At 38.9% G+C, this 22,294-nt stretch overlaps 1 long non-coding RNA gene across 1 annotated transcript in view; it reads left to right on the forward strand.

Moving 5' to 3' along the window:
• Positions 1–2,340: 2,340 nt before the first annotated feature.
• LOC129677582 (uncharacterized) overlaps positions 2,341–22,294 on the forward strand; it is a 32,832-nt gene continuing 12,878 nt past the window's right edge. Inside the window, exons 1-2 of the long non-coding RNA XR_008720216.1 lie at positions 2,341–2,381; positions 4,470–4,619. This is a non-coding gene — a long non-coding RNA (uncharacterized LOC129677582). The remainder of the gene's footprint in view (positions 2,382–4,469; positions 4,620–22,294) is intronic.

Below are 22,294 nucleotides of genomic sequence, written 5' to 3' on the forward strand. Positions count from 1 at the left end.
CCCTCTATAAGCAGTTGAGGAGGCAGTTGGCCACTGTTTGAGGTCTTAGTGCTCATTTGCACTTAATACCTATGGAAGACATGCTTGTCTGACCTTATTGCTCTCACGTGTAGCCATTATGAGAAAAAAAAAAAAAAGACAGGAGACAGTCCTTTAACTTGCAAATGTTGAAGGCTGATGCATTAAAGAAATGGTATTGTTTTCCGCAGAACAACTTATTGATCTTTTTGTTTTCATCAACTATGACACAGCACACTTTGAAACTATACTGTTTCCGGCAACTCTCCTTTAAGTGAGTGCTTTTAGCTTATTCTCAAAACCCGTTGTTTGTGTGATCATGAAAACGTGCGTTGTGATAGGTGAGGGCAAGGCTACAGCATGGGAGTGATGACTCAAAGGCCACGATGCTGAGAGTTATCTCAGTGTTATATAGCAGCTAAGGTTAAAGGTCACGAGTCTTCCATTAGATATGCCAATTATAGCATAATTCTACCAGATGGAATAAGAGGTAACTGAGTGTGTTGATAATTAAGCTCAAAGTCTCTTGCCAATAGACTCGATTTATGGTGTGGCGTCCTCCTGAATAAGGCCCTTGTTTAGAAAGTGAAAACATGTGTGCGTTAGTGAAAAGTACTTGAATAACACACTAACTGTCCAGAAGAACTATGACATCTCAAAACATTAGTGCAAAACTTACAATAATGTAGTATTTTGCACATTATTTAATAGGCAAAAACTATGCCATTTATATGAAATTTTATATGATATAAATGATATATATCTAAGGAGTAGATATAACGTGTACATTATATATGTGATATATTGTTGTGTGACATTTCTGTAATATTTCTATAATAATTGTCTTTATTGTTAAGTTTAAATTTTTAGCATGAAATATTTCAAACCACAGAGTGAGATAAATATTCATGTTCTCACACTGATTTAATAATCATCAACCAATTGCCAGCTCTATTTTGTAATTACCCTTCTCCTATGCTGGAAGCAAAACTCGGCTCTTACAGGCTCTCATTTGGTAAAGGTGAATGCCTGCTTTTTTTTTTTTAGGGTGCTGGAGAGATATCTCATTGATTAAAATCATGTACCCAAGTTTGGTTCCTAGTAGCCACATTGAGTGGCTCAAAACTTTCAGAAACTTCAGACTGAGGGATGCAGCCTCTGAGGGGCCCGGCCTCTGTGGGCACCTGCACTCATGAGCATATACAAACACTAAGCCTACATAGAATAACTAATAGAATAAAATCTTTATAACATTTAGGTTACAACATTTTGACATTAAAAGACTGAGCAATTTCTGTTTTATCAGATATGATGTAACTTAGTTTTCACATTTACTTTTCAATATGTAATAATCATAAAATATATATTTCTCTAATTGCTTCTTGGAGTCTGGATCTAATAGAACACACCTTGTAGTCCATTGCTTTATTTTGTAATTTCTGTAAACTTGTAAGCACCTTTTCTTCATTTTTTTCCTCTCTGGAACTTAATTACTAAAGGAACTAAGTGGTCTGGACTTTGTCATTGACTCATCTGTAGCCATTTGGCATGCTCCAAGTCTGGATTAATAAGTAATCCACCTCGTATAAGCTGGCAGTTGGTTCCAGAAGCCTGGGCCAAATCAGGGCTCCTCACCCCACCTCCAGAGCATTTCACAGGTGTGGTTTTGTTACAGCATCAAAAGGCACAAGCTGTCCAATATTTCTCCCTTCTTGGTGTCAGCATGTCTATTGGTGCCTTTCTTGTTCAAGTCTTGTTTAGGAAACCATGTTGATGTGAATTCATGGACATAGCCTCTCTGACTTTTCTAGGGGACACACTCTCATAGCAATCTTCTTATTCTTCTGTTTCTTACAGTCTTTCTGTTCACGATGGTTCCTGAGCCTTAGTGAAAGAATCATGCTGTAGATGTACCAGTGGGGACTTGGAACAGTACTGTCTCTTATTCTCTGCATTTTTGACTGCATGGTTTTCTGCAATGGTCTCTGTTGCAAAGAGAAGTTTCTTTGATGTGGGATAAGAGCAGTTTTATGTATGTTAATCCTTTTTATTGTTAATTTTAGTATTTATTGTGGTTAATAGCTGTTTGAGTATTGCTTTTACTTAGTTGCTCTTTTCAGCCTTTTGTAACATTGGTAAGAATGTTGTTGCATTTTCCTTTGACTTTTATTTTCATGACATTGAAAGAACAATCTGAGAATTGAATTCAATAAATTAGTGAGAAAATGCTTTAATGCTTTTAATTTTAAGATAAATTTTATTATACTAATATTATTTTTATATTATTTTAGGTTCGTGTGTACTTGGTGTTCACCCACTAATATGTGGTTTGCATATTTTAATGTGCTCCAAATTAATAAAAGGTAAACAAAGATAAATGTAGACAGGCCATGTGTTACAGAGAGTAACGTTTTTGTATGTTGTTTATTTTGTTTTGATTAATAGATGGTCATTCTATGGGGCTGATCCTATAAGTAAACAATGAGTGAAATAAATCAGACCCTACTACTCAGTGGCAAAGGAAAACAGACTCTTCCTCAGGGACCCCAGAAGAGACACAAACTTAACAGCTTAGTTTCAACCTAGAGGGGTCTGTGCTCAGCTTCTGTGGAACTGGAAGGAAAGACATTCGTGCTGGCTCTGTCACTGACATTGCAAACCATAGTGATTTGTTATTGTAGTTATAGGAAATCCAATCACCCTCTTTCTCACTTTCCCTCACATGGTGCTTTGTGCCACCACTGGGTTTGTGTTGATTTGGCTTCGTGACCTTGGGAAGTTTAAGAAACTTCTCAGGACCCTACTCCCCTGGACCATCCATTGCACACAATTCCTTTGAATATTTATCACATTTATAATTGCATAACTAATTGAGTGCTTAATTAAACGTATGTTTTTCCTTTAAGCAATTGCCTCCTGGGGAGAAGGAGCTCTGCCCACCTTGCCAGCTACATGTCTCCTTAGTATTAAACTTCATTAAAAACCTTTGTCAGTCAAATGGATTTGCGTCAATTCGCCGTTTTAGTAAAATGCCAATGTGTTCATTACTTCATCAGTATCTGGGGCTTGGATACACAAGAGATTGCCAAACCTCCTGTTCTCAGCCCACATTCTCTGCTATCTTGTTTTATTGTGTTGTGTCCTTGGCTTTCCTGAAAAGGAGGTATTTTCCTACTAGCTGTATCGAGGAGCCCAGGTATGCTCCCAAATGGTAATTGTCCTTTGGAAGGGTCCCCAGAAGTCCAGAGTTGGATACTTTTGGTAAATAAAATCCAAATTTAAGGCAAAAAAAAAAAGCTGTTTGAATCTAATGTTAGCTGGACAAACGAACACTTTTTAATGTTCAGCAAGAATTATGTCAGGAGAATTTTTTTTTCTCCAATAAGGATCACACTTTCTTGAGCAAGAAAAATATTTTATTCAGGTACAAAACTCGGAGAACAGTTAAAGATTATATAATAATTTATAACTATATAATACATGTAAAATGTAATTTTACAATCAAGTAGCACTCAAAATAATGAGTCTCCTTTGTTGAGGAATCCTGAATTGATATTCTTTTCTAGTAAAAATAATTTTTACATCATAAAAGTAAATAATTATATCTATTAAGACTCTAACCCTAAACTGGAGATGGCAGCATTTAAAAGCTGAGGGAGGAGAACTGCAGCTTTCACATTGGCCTGGAATACACTTCAAAATACTTGCTTTGCAGTACTTTCCAAGATGCTCTGTCCCAAACAGCTCCTTCCAGAGCTCCTGACATACACCCTCAGATCATGAGGATTTGAAAACGAGTCTATAAAGCACATGCTTGGCTTTTGAAATGCTGTCCTTAAAATGAACTCAGCCTTCAAGAAGCTGCAAATTTCCACCAGGGATCTCCAAGTTCCACAGAAGCGTTTTCTTTTCACTCTCCTAGGCCCTTACATGTTGTAAGGGTGTACAGGAATCAACTCTGTAAGGATGTGTCAGCATCCTTGCTAAGAAAATTGGATATACTGTTGCTTATAGAGCTGATTATCTTATCTCTGCAGTGCAAAGGCCTGACTTGTGAAACAATTATCTTCCTCATACTCAGATTATTAAAGATCAATGGAGATTTGAAAACAATAATACTAAAAACATCTATAGGTATGAGGCCCCAAACATCAGGTTCAGTTTTCAGATAGTTTTTTTTTTTTCTGCAGTGAGTTCATTTTGTTTCAGTATTATACTATATGACCAAATGTCAGTCAAACTAACACTGAGCAACTGAGTTTGAGATGTCTTTTAATTAAGTGTCTCATTAATCACACAGGCTCTTCTGGGTACATAGCTGAATCCTACTCCTTAATCAAAGTATCAGAATGATATCCTTAAACTACAGATTACTTGTAACAATTAAAATATCCAAAGGGTGTGTACTTTCCTTTTAAGTATTGCTATAAAGCCCTTGTCTTCCCTTCTAGCTTATATGCTGCTTCAGAAAATGTTTGCAAAGTTCAAGACAATCTTACCTCAGACATCCTGCAGGGGAAAGGAGATTCCAAATCAACTCATATGTAGCTTTCCACGTCCTGCGTAGGATCCTTGAAGTAAACAAACTACTAAAAATGGCAGTAAGTATATGTATTCTTTTGAAAATGCCATTGTGTTTATGTTTAGTTTAGTAGTTTAGTTTTATTTGAGACAAGGTCTTACTGTGCAACCCTTGCTGGTTTTAAACTCACAAAGATCTGTCTTTCTGTGCTTCCAAAGTTCTGGGTTTGCATGTTCACTTGTGCTTGGTTTATCTGAAAAGGAGAATTCTATGGCTCAATATGTTTGCTTATTTTTTTGATCTGTGTGTTTGTGTATATGTGTTAGATTCTCAAAGTCACAATAAAATTAATATATAATCTTTTATGTATAGACAATGAATATTTAACATATATGTGAGTATATACATAAATAATCTTTATATATATTTAAACATGATTTATAACCATAAACAAAATCATGATAAATTAATCTATAATATTTCTTATATCCATACACACATACATACATGACAGTTTTCTAAAATAACAATGAAATGCAATGAAAGAAAAGAGGTTTTTTTTTTTTTATAAATAATCTATTTTGTTGAAAACTCTACACATTTACAGTGGATTTAAATTATATGGATCTGCTACTACTTCCCCCTCTCCTTCAACCCTTAGTACCTACCAGCCCATCTCCCTCCCAAATTCACACCTTCTTTTAAAAAAAAATTAACAACCCCTGAGTGCAATTAGTGCTATGCATATGCTCAAAGATGTCGGACCACCCACTGGTGAGTGGGCAACCTACCAGTGGCCCCACCATGAAGGCAGTGACTCTCTCTTCCCTCAGCCGTCACCAATGACCTTCAGCACCTCTGCCAAAGGTGAGGCCTGTCCCTTCCAGTCCATGTTGAGATTTTTTTTTTAATTTTTTTATTTTTATTTTATTTTTCTTTTTAGTTACATTTTGTTAACTCTGTGTCCCAGCTGTATCCCGCTCCCTCATTCCCTCCCCAACCCCACACTCCCTCCCTGGTCTCCTCCCTGCCCCTTTCCAAGTCCCCTGATAGGGGAGGACCTCCTCCCCTTTCATCTGACCCTGTTTTATCAGGTATCTTCAGGGCTGGCTGCAAAGTCCTCCTCTGTGGCCTAACAGACTGCTCCTCCCCTGGGGTGGGGGTCAAACAGCCTGCCCTTGAGATCCTATTAGAAATAGTCCGTGTTCCCCTTACTTTGGAAAACTACTTGGTTACTGAGCTACCACAGGCCACATCCGAGCAGAAGTTCTAGGTTATATCCATAGATGGTCCTTGGTTGAGTGTCAGTCTCAGAAAAGACCCTGTGCCCAGATATATTTGGTCCTTGTGGAGCTCCTATCCTTTCCATATCATACTAACTTCCCTTCTTTCATATGATTCCCTGCACTCTGCCGAGGGTTTGGTTATGAGTCTTAGTGTCTGCTTTGAAACACTGCTAGGTAGAGTCTTTCAGATGCCTTTTGTGATAGACTCCTGTCATAAGTTCAATGCACATCCCATTTGTCTTTCTAAATGAGGATTAATCACCTTCGCCTGTGTCCACTTTCTTGATTATCTTCTTTAGGTGTGTAGATTTCATTATGTTTATCATGTCTTGTAGGTCTATATAAGCGAGTATATACCAAGTTTGTCTTTCTCCTTCTGGGATACTTCACTCAGAATGATCTTTTCTAGATCCCACCACTTGCCTGCAAATTTCATGATTTCTTCCTTTTTGATTGCTGAGTAGTATTCCATTGTGTAAAAATACCACAGTTTCTGTATCCATTCCTCCGTTGATGGACATCTGGGTTGTTTCCAAGTTCTGGCTATTACAAATAAAGCTGCTATGAACATGGTTGAACAAATGTCCTTGTTGTGTACTTGAGCAAATTTTGGGTATATACCTAGGAGTGGTATAGCTGGGTCTTGAGGTAGCACTACTCCTAGTTGTCTGAGAAAGCGCCAGATTGACTTCCAGAGTGGTTGAACCAGTTTACATTCCCACCAGCAATGGAGGAGGGTTCCCTTTTCTCCACAACCTCTCCAGCATGTGCTATCACTTGAGTTTTTCATCTTGGCCATTCTGATGGGTGTAAGGCGATATCTCAGGGTCGTTTTGATTTGCATTTCCCTAATGGCTAATGAGGTTGAGCATTTCTTTAAGTGTTTCTCTGCCATTCGACGTTCCTCTTTCGAGAATTCTCTGTTTAGCTCTGTTCCCCATTTTTTAAGTAGATTACTTGGTTTGTTGCTTTTCTGCTTCTTTAGTTCTTTATATATACTTGATATTAGCCCTCTGTCAGATAAAGGGTTGGTGAAGATTCTTTCCCAATCTGTAGGCTGTCTATTTGTTTTGATGACAGTGTCTTTTGCTTTACAGAAGCTTTTCAGTTTCATGAGGTCCCATTTATTGATTGTTGCTCTTAGAGCCTGTGCTGTTGGTGTTCTGTTCAGGAAGTTGTCTCCTGTGCCAATGAATTCTAGGCTGTTTCCCACTTTTTTTTCCAGCTGATTTAGAGTATCTGGTTTTATGTTGAGGTCCTTGATCCACTTGGACTTTAGTTTTGTGCAGGGTGATAGATATGGATCTATTTTCATTTTTCTGCATGTAGACATCCAGTTGGTCCAGCACCATTTGTTGAAGATGCTGTCTTTTTTCCATTGAATGGATTTGGCTTCTTTGTCAAATATTGAGAATTCATAGGTGTGTGGGTTTATTTCTGTGTCTTCTATGCGATTCCATTGATCCTCCTTTCTGTTTCTATGCCAATACCATGCAGTTTTTATTACTGTTGCCCTGTAGTACAGCTTGAGATCGGGAATGGAGATACCTCCAGATGATCTGTTGTTGTACAGGATCGTTTTGGAGATTCTGGGTTTTTTGTTTCTCCATATGAAGCTGAGAATCTTTTTTTCAAGGTCTGTAAAGAATTGAGTTGGTATTTTGATGGGAATTGCATTGAATCTGTAGATTGCTTTTGGCAGGATGGCCATTTTCACAATGTTAATCCTACCAATCCATGAGCACGGGAGATCTTTCCATCTTCTGAGATCTTCTTCAATTTCTTTCTTCAAAGACTTGAAGTTTTTCTCAAATAGGTCTTTCACTTGCTTGGTTAGAGTCACACCAAGGTACTTTATGTTGTTAGTGGCTATTGTGAAGGGTGTTGTTTCCCTAATTTCTTTCTCAGCCTTTTTGTCTTTGGTATACAAGAGGGCCTCTGATTTTTTTGAGTTGATTTTGTATCCTGCCACTTTGCTGAAGGTGTTTATCAGCTGAAGAAGTTCTCTGGTTGAATCTTTGGGGTCGCTCATGTATACTATCATATCATCTGCAAATAGTGACACTTTGACCTCTTCCTTTCCGATTTGTATCCCCTTGATCTCCTTTAGTTGTCTTATTGCTCTGGCTAGGACTTCAAGTACAATGTTAAAGAGATATGGAGAGAGTGGGCAGCCTTGTCTTGTCCCTGATTTCAGTGGGATTGATTTAAGTTTCTCTCCATTGAGTTTGATGTTGGCTATAGGCTTGCTGTATATTGCCTTTACTATCTTTAGGTATGTGCCTCGTATCCCTGATCTCTCCAAGACTTTAAACATAAATGGGTGCTGGACTTTGTCAAATGCTTTTTCAGCATCTAAGGAGATGATCATGTGGTTTTTCTCCTTCATTTTGTTTATGTGGTGGATTACATTGATGGATTTCCGTATGTTGAACCACCCTTGCATTCCTGGGATGAAGCCTACTTGGTCATGGTGGATGATATCTTTGATGTGTTCTTGGATTCGGTTTGCAAGTATTTTATTGAGTATTTTTGCATCAATGTTCATAAGAGAGATAGGTCTGAAGTTCTCTTTTTTTGTTGGATCTTTGTGTGGTTTAGGTATCAAAGTGACTGTGGCTTCATAGAATGAGTTTGGTAGTGTTCCTTCTGTTTCTATTTTATGGAATAGTTTGTGGAGAATTGGTGTTAGTACTTCTTTGAAGGTCTTGTAGAATTCTGCGCTGAAGCCATCTGGTCCAGGGCTTTTTTTGGAGGGGAGACTGTTAATGACTGCTTCTATTTCCTTGGGGGATATAGGACTATTCAGTCTTTCTACCTGATCTTGACTTAATTTTGGTAGATGGAATCTGTCAAGAAAGTTATCCATTTCATTTAGATTTTCAAATTTTGTGCCATATAGGCTTTTGTAGTATGACCTAATAATCGTTTGGATTTCCTCAGTGTCTGTAGTTATGTCCCCATTTTCCTGTCTGATTTTGCTGATTTGTATGGTTTCTCTCTGCTTTTTAGTTAGTTTGGCTAAGGGTTTGTCTATCTTGTTGATTTTCTCAAAGAACCAGCTTTTTGTTTCATTGATTCTTTGGATAATTTTATTTGTTTCTAATTGATTGATTTCTGCTCCTCTTGGGTGTATCTGCTTCTTTTTTTTCTAGGTTTTTCAGTTGGGCCATTAAGTTGTTTGTATGTGATGTTACAGATTTCTTCTTGTAGGCACTTAGTGCTATAAATTTTCCTCTGAGCACTGCTTTCAATGTGTCCCATAAATTTGGGTATGTTGTGCCTTCATTTTCATTGAATTCTAGAAAGTCTTTAATTTCTTTCTTTATTTCTTCCTTGACCCAGCTGTCATTGAGTAGTAAGTTGTTCAGTTTCCATGTGCGTGTCGGCTTTTTGTTGTTTCTGTTGTTGTTGATGTCCAGCTTTAGTCCATGGTGGTCAGATAGTATACAAGGGATTATTTCAATCCTTTTGTATCTGTTGAGGCTTGCTTTGTGACCAACTATATGGTCTATTTTGGAGAAGGTTCCATGCGGTGCTGAAAAGAAGGTGTACTCTTTTGAGTTTGGGTGAAAAGATCTGTAGACATCTATTAGGTCCATTTGATTTAGGGATTCTGTGAGTGCTTTCATTTCCCTATTTGGTGTCTGTCTGGTTGATCTGTCCCTTGATGAGAGTGGGGTGTTGAAGTCTCCCACTATTAAGGTATTAGGATCAATGTATGATTTAAGCTTTAATATTGTTTCATTTACGAATGTAGGTGCTCTTGTATTTGGGGCATAGATATTCAAAATTGTGATGTCCTCTTGTTGGATTTTTCCTTTGATGAGAATATAGTGGCCCTCCTTATCTTTTTTGATTAACTTGGGTTGAAAGTCTATTTTATTAGATATTAGGATGGCTACTCCAGCTTGTTTTCTGGAACCATTTGCTTGAAAAACATTTTTCCAGCCCTTTACTCTGAGGTAGTGTTTATCTTTGTTGCAGAGGTGTGTTTCTTGGATGCAACAGAATGTTGGGTCCTGTTTCCGTAACCATTCTGTTAGCCTGTGTCTTTTTATTGGTGAGTTGAGTCCATTAATATTGATAGATAATATTGACCAATGCATGTTAGTTCCTTGTGTAATGGAGTCGATGATCTTACCTTGTTTCATTGCTTGTTTTCTTTTCATTTTTGTTGGGACATTATCTGTATGTCCTGTTTTCTTGGGTGAATTCGTTTTCGTTGGATTGGAGTTTTCCTTCTAGTATCTTCTGTAGGGTTGGTTTGCTGTATAGATATTGCGTAAATTTAGTTTTGTCATGGAATATTTTGTTTTCTCCATCTATGTTGATTGAAAGCTTTGCAGGGTATAGTAGTCTGGGTTGACATTTGTGATCTCTTAGAGTCTCCATGATGCTTGCCCAGGCCCTTCTGGCTTTCATAGTTTCTGATGAGAAGTCTGGTGTGATTCTGATAGGTCTACCTTCATATGTTACTTGGCCTTTTTCCCTTGCTGCTTTTAATATCTTTTCTTTGTTCTGTAGATTTAGTGTTTTGACTATGATGTGACGTGATGTGTTTCTTTTCTGGTCTAGTCTATTTGGTGTTCTGTAGGCCTCTTGTATATTTATGGACATCTCTTTCTTTAAGTTGGGAAAATTTTCTTCTATGATTTTTTTGAAAATATTTTCTGGACCTTGGAGCCTGGAGTCTTCTTTTTCATCAATTCCTATTATTCTTAGATTTTGTCTTTTCATAGCATCCTTGATTTCTTGGATATTTTGTGATTGGAATTTTTCTGATTTTACTTTTTCTTTGAGAGAAGTATCAATTTCTGCAAGTGTGTCTTCAGCTCCAGAGATTCTCTCTTCCATCTCTTGTATTCTGTTGGTGATGCTTACTTTTGTGGTTCCTGATCTTTTCTCCAAGTTCTCCAGCTCAAGAGTTTTCTCACTTTGTGTTTTCTTTATTGATTCTAATTCTGTTTTCATGCCTTGCACCATTTCTTTTATGTGTTTGAATTTGGATTCCTGTCTCTCTACGATGGACTCTATTTCTTTGTTCATTTCCTTTTTGTATGCCACTAATTTCTTCTCTACTTGTGCCTCTATTTGTTTGGCTATGTTTGCCTGTGTTTCTTTAAGGGTTTTGTCTATTTCTTCTTTCTTTACCTCCAATTGACTGGCCATCTCTTTGAAAGATTTGTTCATTTCCTCCTTATGAGCCTCAAATAATTGAGCAAGCATGGCTTTAAGGTCATTTTCCTGTGCTTCTGATGAATTGGAATATCCATCGATTTTGGGGTTTGCTGGTGAAGTCATGATGTCCTGATTTATGTTGGAAATGTTCTTTCGCCTACCCCTGGCCATTGAGACCTTCCCTGTTTGTTTTTGGATTCAGCCGATCAGACTGGTACTGTCTCTCTCTCGAGTCTGGAGAATTCTTCAGGAAGTTGAGAGAGGTCCCGTGTCCTTAGCGTATGCTGAGGACTAGCTGTACCTGTGGGAGGAAAGTACGCAGGCGCAAACAGAGGCAAATGCAAGCGTGCGTGCGTGTGTGTGTATATGTGTGTGTGTGTGTGTAAGTGGGTGTGGGCGTGTGTCTCGAGGGACAGATTGATGGCTAATGTTGAACCCTTGAGTGTGTGGGAGGGGCTCTGCAATGTATATGTCGCAGGCGCTAGTGATGATCGCAGCGCAATTTCTGGCATTAACTGCCTTAACTCCTCAATTAGACCCACAGAGCAGGAACTTCAATGTTCCAAGTGCCCCTCTGTTTCCCAAAGTGGGTATATGGGTGGGAGGGGGTTCGATGCCTGGCTTCTGTTTTAGAAGAAGCCAGGATCAGTGGAGCTGCAGATTCTCAAGGGTGCACTCACTTACAGGCAGGACACTTGGCAGAGATCGGCGTATCTGGGCTGTCTGCTCTCTGGTTTGGCCCTGCTTCTTTGATGTGCTCCGCCAGTTCCGTGCTGCTGTCACTGCCAGGTTATGAGGTCTTGCTGCAGCTGGAGATTTCAGGGTGGTCACGTCAGTGGGAATCGGGGTAACCAGCCTTTCTGTTCTCTGGTTTGGCCCTGGTTAGTCTTAAACTGGAGGGCTGATGTGCCCCGCCAGCTCAGTGCTGCTCCGCCGCCAGGTTAGAAAGTCCCGCTGTAACTGGAGACTGGGTTGCTAGTCCAGATGCTTTCTGGGAAGTCCTGGGGTCTCTTTACTGTGCTCTCCAAGCTTCGGAGGCCCAGTGCCTGGTGTGTCTAGCTTGTATGGCATTTCTGTCTGGTTTTGGTGAGTATATAGCGTATTCTCTTTCACTGTGGTATTGGGCAGGCCGTACCATCAGTGATCGCGATCCTGCGGAGCTAGTATGGCGTCTAGCAGACTCGGGCCCTGGGAGGATGGTGCAGCTGCCGCGCGTGAATCTGGGGCTCCGAGACACAGTACTGCTGGCCTTTGCCGATAAAGGACTTGGGGCTCAGCCTCAGTGGCTGCAGGCCCCAGGCAGTTAGGTCTGCGCTGAGAAAGGCGAGTCCGCTGTGCCGAGGAGGAGGGAGGTCTGGGGGAGGGGAGTGCCGAGAGATCAAAGGATCGTTTCTCACCTTCCCCAAACAAGTCCCTGGGTGACCCGAGACCAAGGTTTTCACCTCCGGCGATGTTCCCTGTTGTTTAGAAAGTCTCTCCGTTGTTTCCCTGGCTTCAGAAGTTCTTCCACTCATCAACTCAGAACTTTTTCTCCTCCACAGCTTGGAAACTGTGTGTGCTAGTCGCCATCTTGGCTCCGCCCCCCCCCATGTTGAGATTTTTCACTGGCTTGATCTTGTGTAGGTCTTGTGCAGGTAACCACAGCCACTATGAGTTGATGAATACCATAGTCACATCGTATCTACAAGTTAGTATTTACTTTCCAGTGTTCTTCCCTACCCCCTAGCTATTACATTTTTTTTCTGGTCTCTCCTACATAACTTCCTGAGCCTTAGATGAGGGTAAGTTAATATAAATAATTCACTGGTAACTGAGCACTCATTGTTATTTAAGCTTAGGTACATCGAGTATAAATTTCTGCAGTAGCTATTATCCACTGAAAAAAGAAGCTTCTCTGACTACAGTTGGACACAATATAAACATATGAGTAAAAACATCAGTGTTTAGAGGGCAAATTGACAGCACAATAACTTAGCAAAACAAGAAGAGTAGGTTTACCTCTAGGGCTTACAGTCGCCCTAGTCAAGGGCACTAGGCAGATTTACAGGACCAGGTATGAAAGCCCTCCTGTGGAACAGAAAAGAAGAAAGAACTCGGTTAACTCTGTAGAAATCACACCATGTTTCAAGAGGGCACCTTTCCAGGCAGGCCACTAGTATAACACGTAGGGCCCAGTGCTGGGTAAGACCTCTGTGGTCTTTTTTCTCCCCCAGCTGCCTACATCGCACCTTCTGACACTGTGTAAGCTAGCCATCAGGGAGAGCATTTCCTGATTCAACAAGGTGGATTTCTCTACATCCTACATTGGAAGTGAGCAGGTGCAGTCAGCAATAGCCATGCAAAGTCTTACCATGTAGTTATTATGGACAACAAAAAAACAATGGCAGTGAACTATGTTGTTTTGGAAAGAAAACAGTTTGTTTTATTCCCATTTCTGGAGAAAGGATCTAGAGCCATCGGCAACTTGTTATTACTGAGGACGTCCTGGCACATAGTATCTCAGTGGTAAGAGCATGTAGAGAGAGACTGCACTAGAAAACAGGAAGCCAAAGAGTGACCAGAGAGTGAGATCTCAAAGGGGCTTATAAAGGCAAACCACTATGCCACACCCACTCCATAGCACCAATTTGGTGAATGCCTCAGTAATTGATGGGTCTTTTGAATAAATTCAAGATCCAAACTGTAGGATCATGAGCATGTAAGTAGGCCAACCATAATAGAACTGTGTGGTATTGATATTAAAGCAGCTTTACAGATACTGTTATCCAAACTCTTAATTCAAAATCATTTAACCTTAAGTTAGAAAGAGAAAATTAACTATAGCGTAAAATAAAAACACTTTCTTTTCCTCATCATAGTCATTTTTCTCTTAAACATACTCATATTTATTTGGCTTGCAGAATTGCGAGGCTGTCAATTTATAAGATTTTTTTTAAACAAATAATAATTATGAATTTTTTCATTGTTTTCAACTTGAAGAGGTATTTGCTTATTTCTTTAATATATATAATTTGTTCATTTTTATACTATTCTGGTCTCCAATCGGTATGAGGAACTATTCTTGTATATAATACTAAGAATCTAGTTTTATCTATTTTCTTATGGGAAAAATATCTATTTTATTTATTTGTATGGATGTGTGAATATGTGTTTTGTGTATGGGTGTCCACAGTAGCCAAAAGAGGGCCTGGGACCCCTTGGAGCTGAAGTATTGGTGGTTATAAATGATCTAAAATGCTGGAAATCAAACTTTGGTCCTCCAACGGAACAGCAGGCACTCTGAGTGAACTCTCTAGCCCCAAGTTCTGTTTTCTCTTATATTTGCCCCAGTGATTTGTGTTGTGGAAATTATCATACTTATACAGGTCTATTGTGCATCTTTGGACTGCTAGTCTATTTTCAGTGCAATCCACAATATTTACACTTAAATACACATATTTTAATTTGTATTTTGTTGTCATGTATTGCTGTGAGTAGAATTAACATTCCTCTGATATTAGTTTATCCTTCCTGAGAATACTGAATGACTTTCCACCTGTTTAGATATTATGTATATTTAACATTTAAAAGCCTGCTTCATACTTGTCAAATTTGTTTCCCTCTCTTGCTTTTTGATTGTGTTAGTTCTGCTTGTTAGTGTATCTAACCTTTAACTCTAATCTCACTTTTGTTCTTACATTTGCTTTAGTTGTCTTAGTCAAAGATATACAACTACACACTTGGATGACACTTTCCAGTGGTCCTTTCACTAAAAGCATATCTTATTAGATGAGAACAGTCCTCTTAAGGACAGATGTCTTTTTATTTTATTTTTTTTATTTTTATTATTAGTTACATTTTGTTAACTCTGTATCCCAGCTGTATCCCACTCCCTCATCCCCTCCCATTTCCACTCTCCTTCCCTCATCTCCTCCCTGCCCCTTTCCAAGTCCACTGCTTTGGGAGGACCTCCTCCCCTTTCATCTGACCCTGTTTTATCAGGTATCTTCAGGACTGGCTGCAAACTCCTCCTCTGTGGCCTAGCAGGACTGCTCCTCCCTTGGGGGATGGGGAGGCCAAAGAGCCTGCCATTGAGTTCCTGTCAGAAATAGTCCCTGTTTCCCTTACTATGGGAAACCAATTGGTTACTGAGCTACCACAGGCTACATCCAAGCAGAGGTTCTAGGTTATAGCCATACATGATTCTTGGTGGAATGTCAGTCTCATAAAAGACCCCTGTGCCCAGATATATTTGGTCCTTGTGGAGCTCCTATCCTTTCCATGTCATACTAACTCCCCCTTCTTTCATATGACTCCCTGCACTCTGCCGAAGGTTTGGTTATGGCTTTGATACACTGCTAGGTAGAGTCTTTCAGAGGATGGACAGATGTCTTGTCACCACAATATTCCCAAGTGGCAGAAGCTGGTTCGCTGTCTCTATGAAAGCTGAAGCTCAGTCTATAAAGCTGTGGCTCACATGCCCCTCGCGGAATTTCTCAGGTGTGTTAAGCAACTTTATCTTTTTAATGCAGGTAGTGACAGTTTGTGAACTTTAACATTTCTGATTGGCAGCCCACTTTAATATGTTGAATTTCCTTTCAGCATTATTTTACAATTTTACTTTGCTTACGGCTCCTTCTCTGGGCCACACAATTATCGTCTCCCTCTAGAAGCTTTCCGTTTTCTTTTCTCATCTTAAGGAATGCGAGAATACTGCTCAGTGTCATCCAGTTCAGGATGAGAGGGGTTTCAATACAAAAGTAAAAATTGCTACAGTCCCCTGTATTACTGCATGGGGTCAGTCTGCTTCTGCAACTTGATTTTCTCTTCCTGGGACTTAGATGTCTCTGTGCTATCAAACAAATCCTCTGGCTGACCTTCCAATACTTATTTTCAATTATTCCTTTTAACACTGTCTCCAGTATCAGGAAAAGATGAGAAACTGAGCATTTTCCCCTTGGAGAATATAAGTTGGTCCTGTCTTGCAAGCTGAACCCTACATACCCCAAATCAATAACCTACGTTTCTTCCCGCATTCCCTAAGAATTAAAGAAAAATTAGAAATCTGTAAATAAACATGGTGCCAGATGTACTCCAGCAAATGAGAGCATCTGAAATGACAGTGTGTACCCACTTGGAATTCAGAAATGAAAATGTCCCTGTACTTGCTTCATTACTGAAGGGAATCAGCCTCACACCACAGCAATTGCCTGTTCCCTCCAGCTGACAATGAAATGAATACTCTGTAGGAGCTGAGATGATTGTGGCATTAAACTTAGCAGTCTCTCCATGATCCTGCAAGACTGCTACTGAATCTAAACTAAATCAGTTCTGACGAGAGCCTGTATAGAATTTGTTCATCATTTGAAATCTGGAGGGGAAAAATGAGTGAAAGCAAGTTAGGAGGAACATTATCAGCTAAGACACAGCATAGGGATTCATTTTAGACCAGGCTGAGAAAGAAAAAAAAAAAATCAGAAACAGCCAGACAGCTTCAGAAATGCCAGCCTCATCTGTAGAATTTGAGATTGTTTTATTATCATCATCACTCACAATCTCTGTAATAATAATAGTAATCTAGTGCTCAGTGAACACAAAATGCCATACTAACTATTAACACTGGCCATAGAAAGACAAGAGCAATACAGGTTCTCTGACTGGTAAGGTTGGTATCTAAGTCCCCCAGACTGTGACCACAAAGGAACATAGAGGCCATTAAGAAAACAGGGAAAACAACTGAGCATATTGGCAGCTGGGTAGAGATTGTAATTCTTAGTCCCCTTATCTAATCTTGTCTTTGGTAGTCATTAGACAAACATCAATTTCAGAGTGTAGGACTAGAGTCAGATAACGGGAATATTAATATGCATGCACAGAGCTTTCCTTGTGCGACACCTCACTTAACATTCAAGCCATGCACTCAGTGAGATACTATGATTTCTGATCTACATGTGATGTAGTTTAGGTTTGGAGACGTTAAGGAAAACGTCCAAATGCTAGGTGACTAGTAAGGAGAGCACAGAGCCAAAGCCAGGAGGACAGAGCATGTGGATGTCCTTAAGCAGCAGCTGGGCAAGGTGATGAAATGAAAAAGCCCATGGTTGTGTTCTCACAGAATGATCCCATGGGCATGACTGCGCTGTGTCTCTTTCTTCTCAAAAAAGTAAATAATAAGAATATAGGGCACTGCGTGTAAATAGATAATAGGAAGAACTTGTTTGTAGTTTTACTCCTATGTATAAAATGAATAGAACCAGAAGGATGTCAGTGATCTGATGGTAGATTACATATAAAAATTTGACTTGTTAAGACAAAGTTTGGCTCTAGTCACTAACCTTTATGTCTAGAATATCAAAATCTCTGGAAAGTATGAAGAAACATACTATCTCCATTGTACATGCCATGTCGATCACATGTAACCTGTTTGCATTGATTTACTTATAAACCATGCTAAACTACACTTGATTTTAAGAGAATTATGTCTCAAATGTCAGTGTCTTGTCTGTATCTTGTTGCTTTGTCCAGCATGTATTTGTAAAGAGAAAGTCTGTGGAGTTAGTTAAGTTTTCTGAAAGCACAATAACACAGTGACAGGGAAACTAGCCTATATTTTAAATTAATGTATGCATGAATGAAAAAGTAAAGACAATATTTTAAATGTGTCAAGTGCAAGTGGTTTTTTTTTTTTTTTTGCTTGTTTAGCAACTAGTGAAAAATGTAAACATCCCATTATGCTTTGATTTCTCTATTTCTTTTGCAAATATATTAATTATTGGGTGTTTCAATTTATGTATATTTTGGAATCTTATTCAATACATCTAAACTTGAAATAAGGTGAGCTAATCCTTTTAAAAATAGTAACTTGTTCATCTTTAATTCTACACTTTATAATTTAAATTTTTCTTTGAATGATGCTTTCATAAATTATTTGTATTTTATTAGTAACATATATTTTATCCTTTAACTTTTAGGTTTCTTACATATTAATACAGATACTTCAGGTTTCATTTGGTTCGGTAATTTGGGGGCTGTCTTGAAACATGGTTTCCTCTTGTATTCTTGGCTGGTCTTGACTTGAGCTGTATAAGCTAGGTTATTCTGAAACTTGCAATAGTCTTCCTCCCTCAGCTTTCTAGGACTGGGATTTCAGGTATGTACATGCAGGCAGGCTAGTCCTTTGTTACTTTTGCTTTTTTGGGGCTGATAAAGTTTAGATCTGGAATATTCTCCAAATGTCATGTGTGAAGGGTGCACCCTAGATTGGTGCTATTTGAAGGCAATGGAAACTTTAAGAACTGGTGTCTAATAAGAGGTTCTCAGGCCATTATAAATGCCCTCAGAACAGGAGGGAGGAATATTCGAGCCAGGAACTTATTTGAATGGGGGTTCACAGAGTGCTGGGGGCCTCTGGAAACTCGCATTAAAGATGCAATAATGGGGTTTTTTATTGTTGTTGTAATTTCTGACCTCTGTTTTTTTCATGTGTTAGAGATTATTTGCAAAATTTTAAGCAGAATGGTTTTTAGTTGTTTTCTACATTTAAAATCAAATAAAACGTTATTAAAAATTAAGTAAAATGTGATCGTTTCATTTGCTTTTATATTCCAGAGAGCTTGAGTTCATACATAGGTTATACTTTTTATGGCAGAAACCTTGTTTTAATGATTTCCTTGATCTTGTCTCATTTTACTCATTCTTGAAGTGTTGGCCCAGCTGTCACTCTTGATATCTTTTTAATCAGCTGCTCTCCCTGGATTGTATGTTTGGATTTATTTTCTGTTATGTATGTGCATGGCAGTGAGGAGAGGACAATTTTGTGGAACTGGTTTTCTCTTTCACCTTTATGTTGGTTCTGGCATTCACAGTAGAGCTATCCGGCCTCCCTGGTAAGCCACTTAATGACCTTTTTGTTTTGTTTTCTACTATATAAAAAATTTTGGTATAGGAGTGCACAACAAAAAACTGATAATACTTGTTTACATGTGTGTCAATTCTCTCCAATCATTATTAATTTTCTCTGTGTGTTTGTGTCAGTTGTTGTTAACAAATAGTAATCAGCCAAAATCAATGTACTCTATAGATGAGAACCACTTGACTTCAGACATTGGTCCCTTTGTTTATGTGACCTTCGTTCTAAGTCCTTCAGCTGTATATTGAAAAGAAAATGGGGATAATAACGGTAACTGCATTTGTCTTCTAGGGTTTACGTGATAATTAAATATTTGGAAGATACACTTGAGACATATACATACGCCCATCATAGTGCAAGTTTTAGCCGTCTTTGCTGTATTTGCTATAAAATCCACTCGAATGCTACACTCTTTTTGATATTTTAATTATTCACTGATAGGTTAGCTTTCTGACTACTAATGCAATTATTGCGTGTAAGCCAGAATTTCAACACAATGTGCTGTTTTTGACAAGTGACTTAGACCTTGTCACTGGGTCTTCTGTGTTTGCTTTTCTTCTAAGTGACAGCTTTCCTGAAGGCCATCATCTGAATGAGCTTTTTTTACACAGATACTTTGTTTTGTGACAGTAAAACTTGCACAACACTTTTTTTTGAAAACACATTTTAAAATTAAATGAATGCTCTCCAAGTTAATCATTAATATTAATTTTTTTTTTTTGTCCTACAAACTCCACAACGTTGATCTCTTTCACAGTAGAGGAAGCTATTGCATATTTGACTTTTCCTCCTTTCTTCTGATGTCCTTTAACCTGCAGGCCCATTTAAAAGCAAATGGGGAGAAATTTAGTAGAATCTTGGTTTTTGGTCTGCCAATTATCTGGAAAAATCAGCTTCATTCCTTCCTTTTCTTAATCATTAACTTCTGATTGTCCTATCATTATCTTCTCTGCCAGCTCCATAGTTTCCTTTTAATTAACTAAAATTTCTTCAGTAGGAAAGCAAAATGGTGCTTTAAAAAAAATCACAGGTTTTACTTGTTTGCATGTTTTGTTTTCATTACCAGGTTGTGTGGAATCTATAGTTTTGTTTAGGACATGTGCTTATGTAACTAGCTTGTGCAAGACACTAAGTTCAAACCCTAACATTACTTTAAAAAATGAAAAATAAGCATAAGGAGATGAGGAAATAAAACATGAACATGCCAAAGCAAGACATCTGGAAAGAGAATGGGAATTTTGACTAAATCAAACTCTGAACAAAGCAACAGGAACGACAGTCTTGTTTGTATGTGGATTGAAGGCTGTACAAAGATCTGACTTACAACTTCAGGAATCCTGTCTATGCTGACCATGGCCCTGTAAACATGTCCAAGAGTCTTGAAAGTCACTTGACTTTCAGCAAGAATTGTGGCAAGCACCAACCCAGTGTAAGAAGGGCAAGGAGTTTCCCAGTGAAAGTAGCATTAGGACTAGAAGCAGGGTGGTTATGGTTGGCCGGCTAAGACTATGTTGTACAAAAGAGAGATATGGAAGAAGGAGGAGGAGAAGGAGGAGAACAAGACAATAAGGAGGAGGAGAAGGAGGAGATAAGTGAGAAGAGGGAAAGGGGGGACGAGGACAGGGAGGAGTAGCAGACGGGGGGGTAGGTGGTTGTGCTAAGGCTTGAGTGTAGTGAGTGCAGTTACAGAACTAAGAGATGTTTGCTAGTAAGAGATGCAAGCATTTTGAACTGGGAGATAATAAAAGGAGAAAGGGCCAAGTGATCCAGTTCTGGTTTTATTATGAAGACGATAAAACCATGGTGGTGGAGGTGGTTGCTGTTTTTTTAATTAGAGGAGGTGAAAGGATCAAATGCTCTGGGGGAAGAGTCACAGAAGAAAAATGACATTAAAGAGGGGAAGTGCTCGCAGTGGCTGTGGCTCCCCAGAACCCATGAGATCTGGTATTTTTATACAAGGGCCGAGGAGTCAGTAGATAGCTGTGACACCTACTAATCAATTTAAGGTTGCTTTTGTTTCGTTTAAATTTCTCTGGACGTTTCTGTATTGGCCAGTACTCACTGTAGCCTGGCAGAAGGCTGAGACCGAGAGGAAGGTGGAGCTTCATGGAAGTTAGTCTGTAACAGGGTGCTATAGAGGTGACAGGATGTGGCACGAAAACCGGAACATGGATCCCAGAACAACAGGGGAACAGAGTTCCGGCAGTGCATCCTCATTAACGCCATGAGAAACTGGGCTGGAATCCTAGAATCCCTCATAATCTGAGGAAGTAATAAAAGAAACGGTGACGGTGGAGAATATAAAAGCGTAGCGTTTGTGAGAGAGGATCTCCCCTTGAGCTGGCATTGTCTGAGTAGGCTGGGCTGGATGGCCAGTGAGCACAAAGGTCTTCTGTCTCCATCTCTACAGTGCTGAGATGGCAAGCTCACACCATCGAGTCCAGGTTTCTGTTGTGGTCATTTGTTTGGTTTTTGGGGTTTGTTGTTGTGAGTTCCTAGGGAGATTTTTCAAGTTTTCATGGCTTCAGGACAAGTAATCTACCGACTGAGCTATCACTCCAACCTTAAAATAAATTTTTATTAGTCCTTTTAATTTTGAGTTTGTAATATAATTACTCCATTTCTTTCCTCCAAATCCTCTCCTATATTCCTTTATGTCTTTCATATTCATAGCCTCATTAATTATTCTTAGGTGTGTGTGTATTTTTGTATGTGTCTGTGTGTAACCTGTTAAGTCTGTTTATTGTTACTTGCTTACATGTTTTCAGGGCTGATTTTTTTTCACATTGAACAACCATCTGGAAGGTTCTTACCTGGAGAAGACTTTCTCTCACTCTCAACATTCCTTGGTTGACTGTAGTTCTTTGTGTAAAGTTGATCCCTGGGTGTTTCCACTGTCAAGCAAAATACAGAGTTGTGGAGCCCAGCGCCAATGGACACATCTACAAAGCATCTGCCACACCTAAGGCTCAGGAGGAGGGAGCAGGAAGACTGTAAGAGACAAAGGACAGGCGAGTTTGCTATGAGACTGTCTCCTAGTAATGTCAGAAGCTATGGCTATAAAGCCTCACCAGAAAAATAGTTTTTAACCCCGGGTTACACTTACGCTCTTAACAGACTTTGAATTTGAGAGTTGTATTTGAAAAGGTAATCTTAAAAATTGTGCAAAATGTCCTCCTCTGCTATAATTAGTTTCTACTTTTAGTTAAAGATATCTCTGAAAATGACAAACATGTATTGATGGTCCTCCCACCACAGAAACAACCTTGTTTTTCATACAGAAAATTCTGTCTAAAATTTAACCTTTGTTAAAAATTCAAAATTTTTTAAAAATTTCTTTTGAGAACTTATTTGTGTGTGTGTGTGTGTGTGTGTGTGTGTGTGTGTGTGTGTGTGTGT

This window comes from Psammomys obesus, unplaced genomic scaffold (assembly GCF_907164565.1).
Source record: "Psammomys obesus unplaced genomic scaffold, mPsaObe1.curated_primary_1811, whole genome shotgun sequence".
Lineage (NCBI taxonomy): Eukaryota > Metazoa > Chordata > Mammalia > Rodentia > Muridae > Psammomys > Psammomys obesus.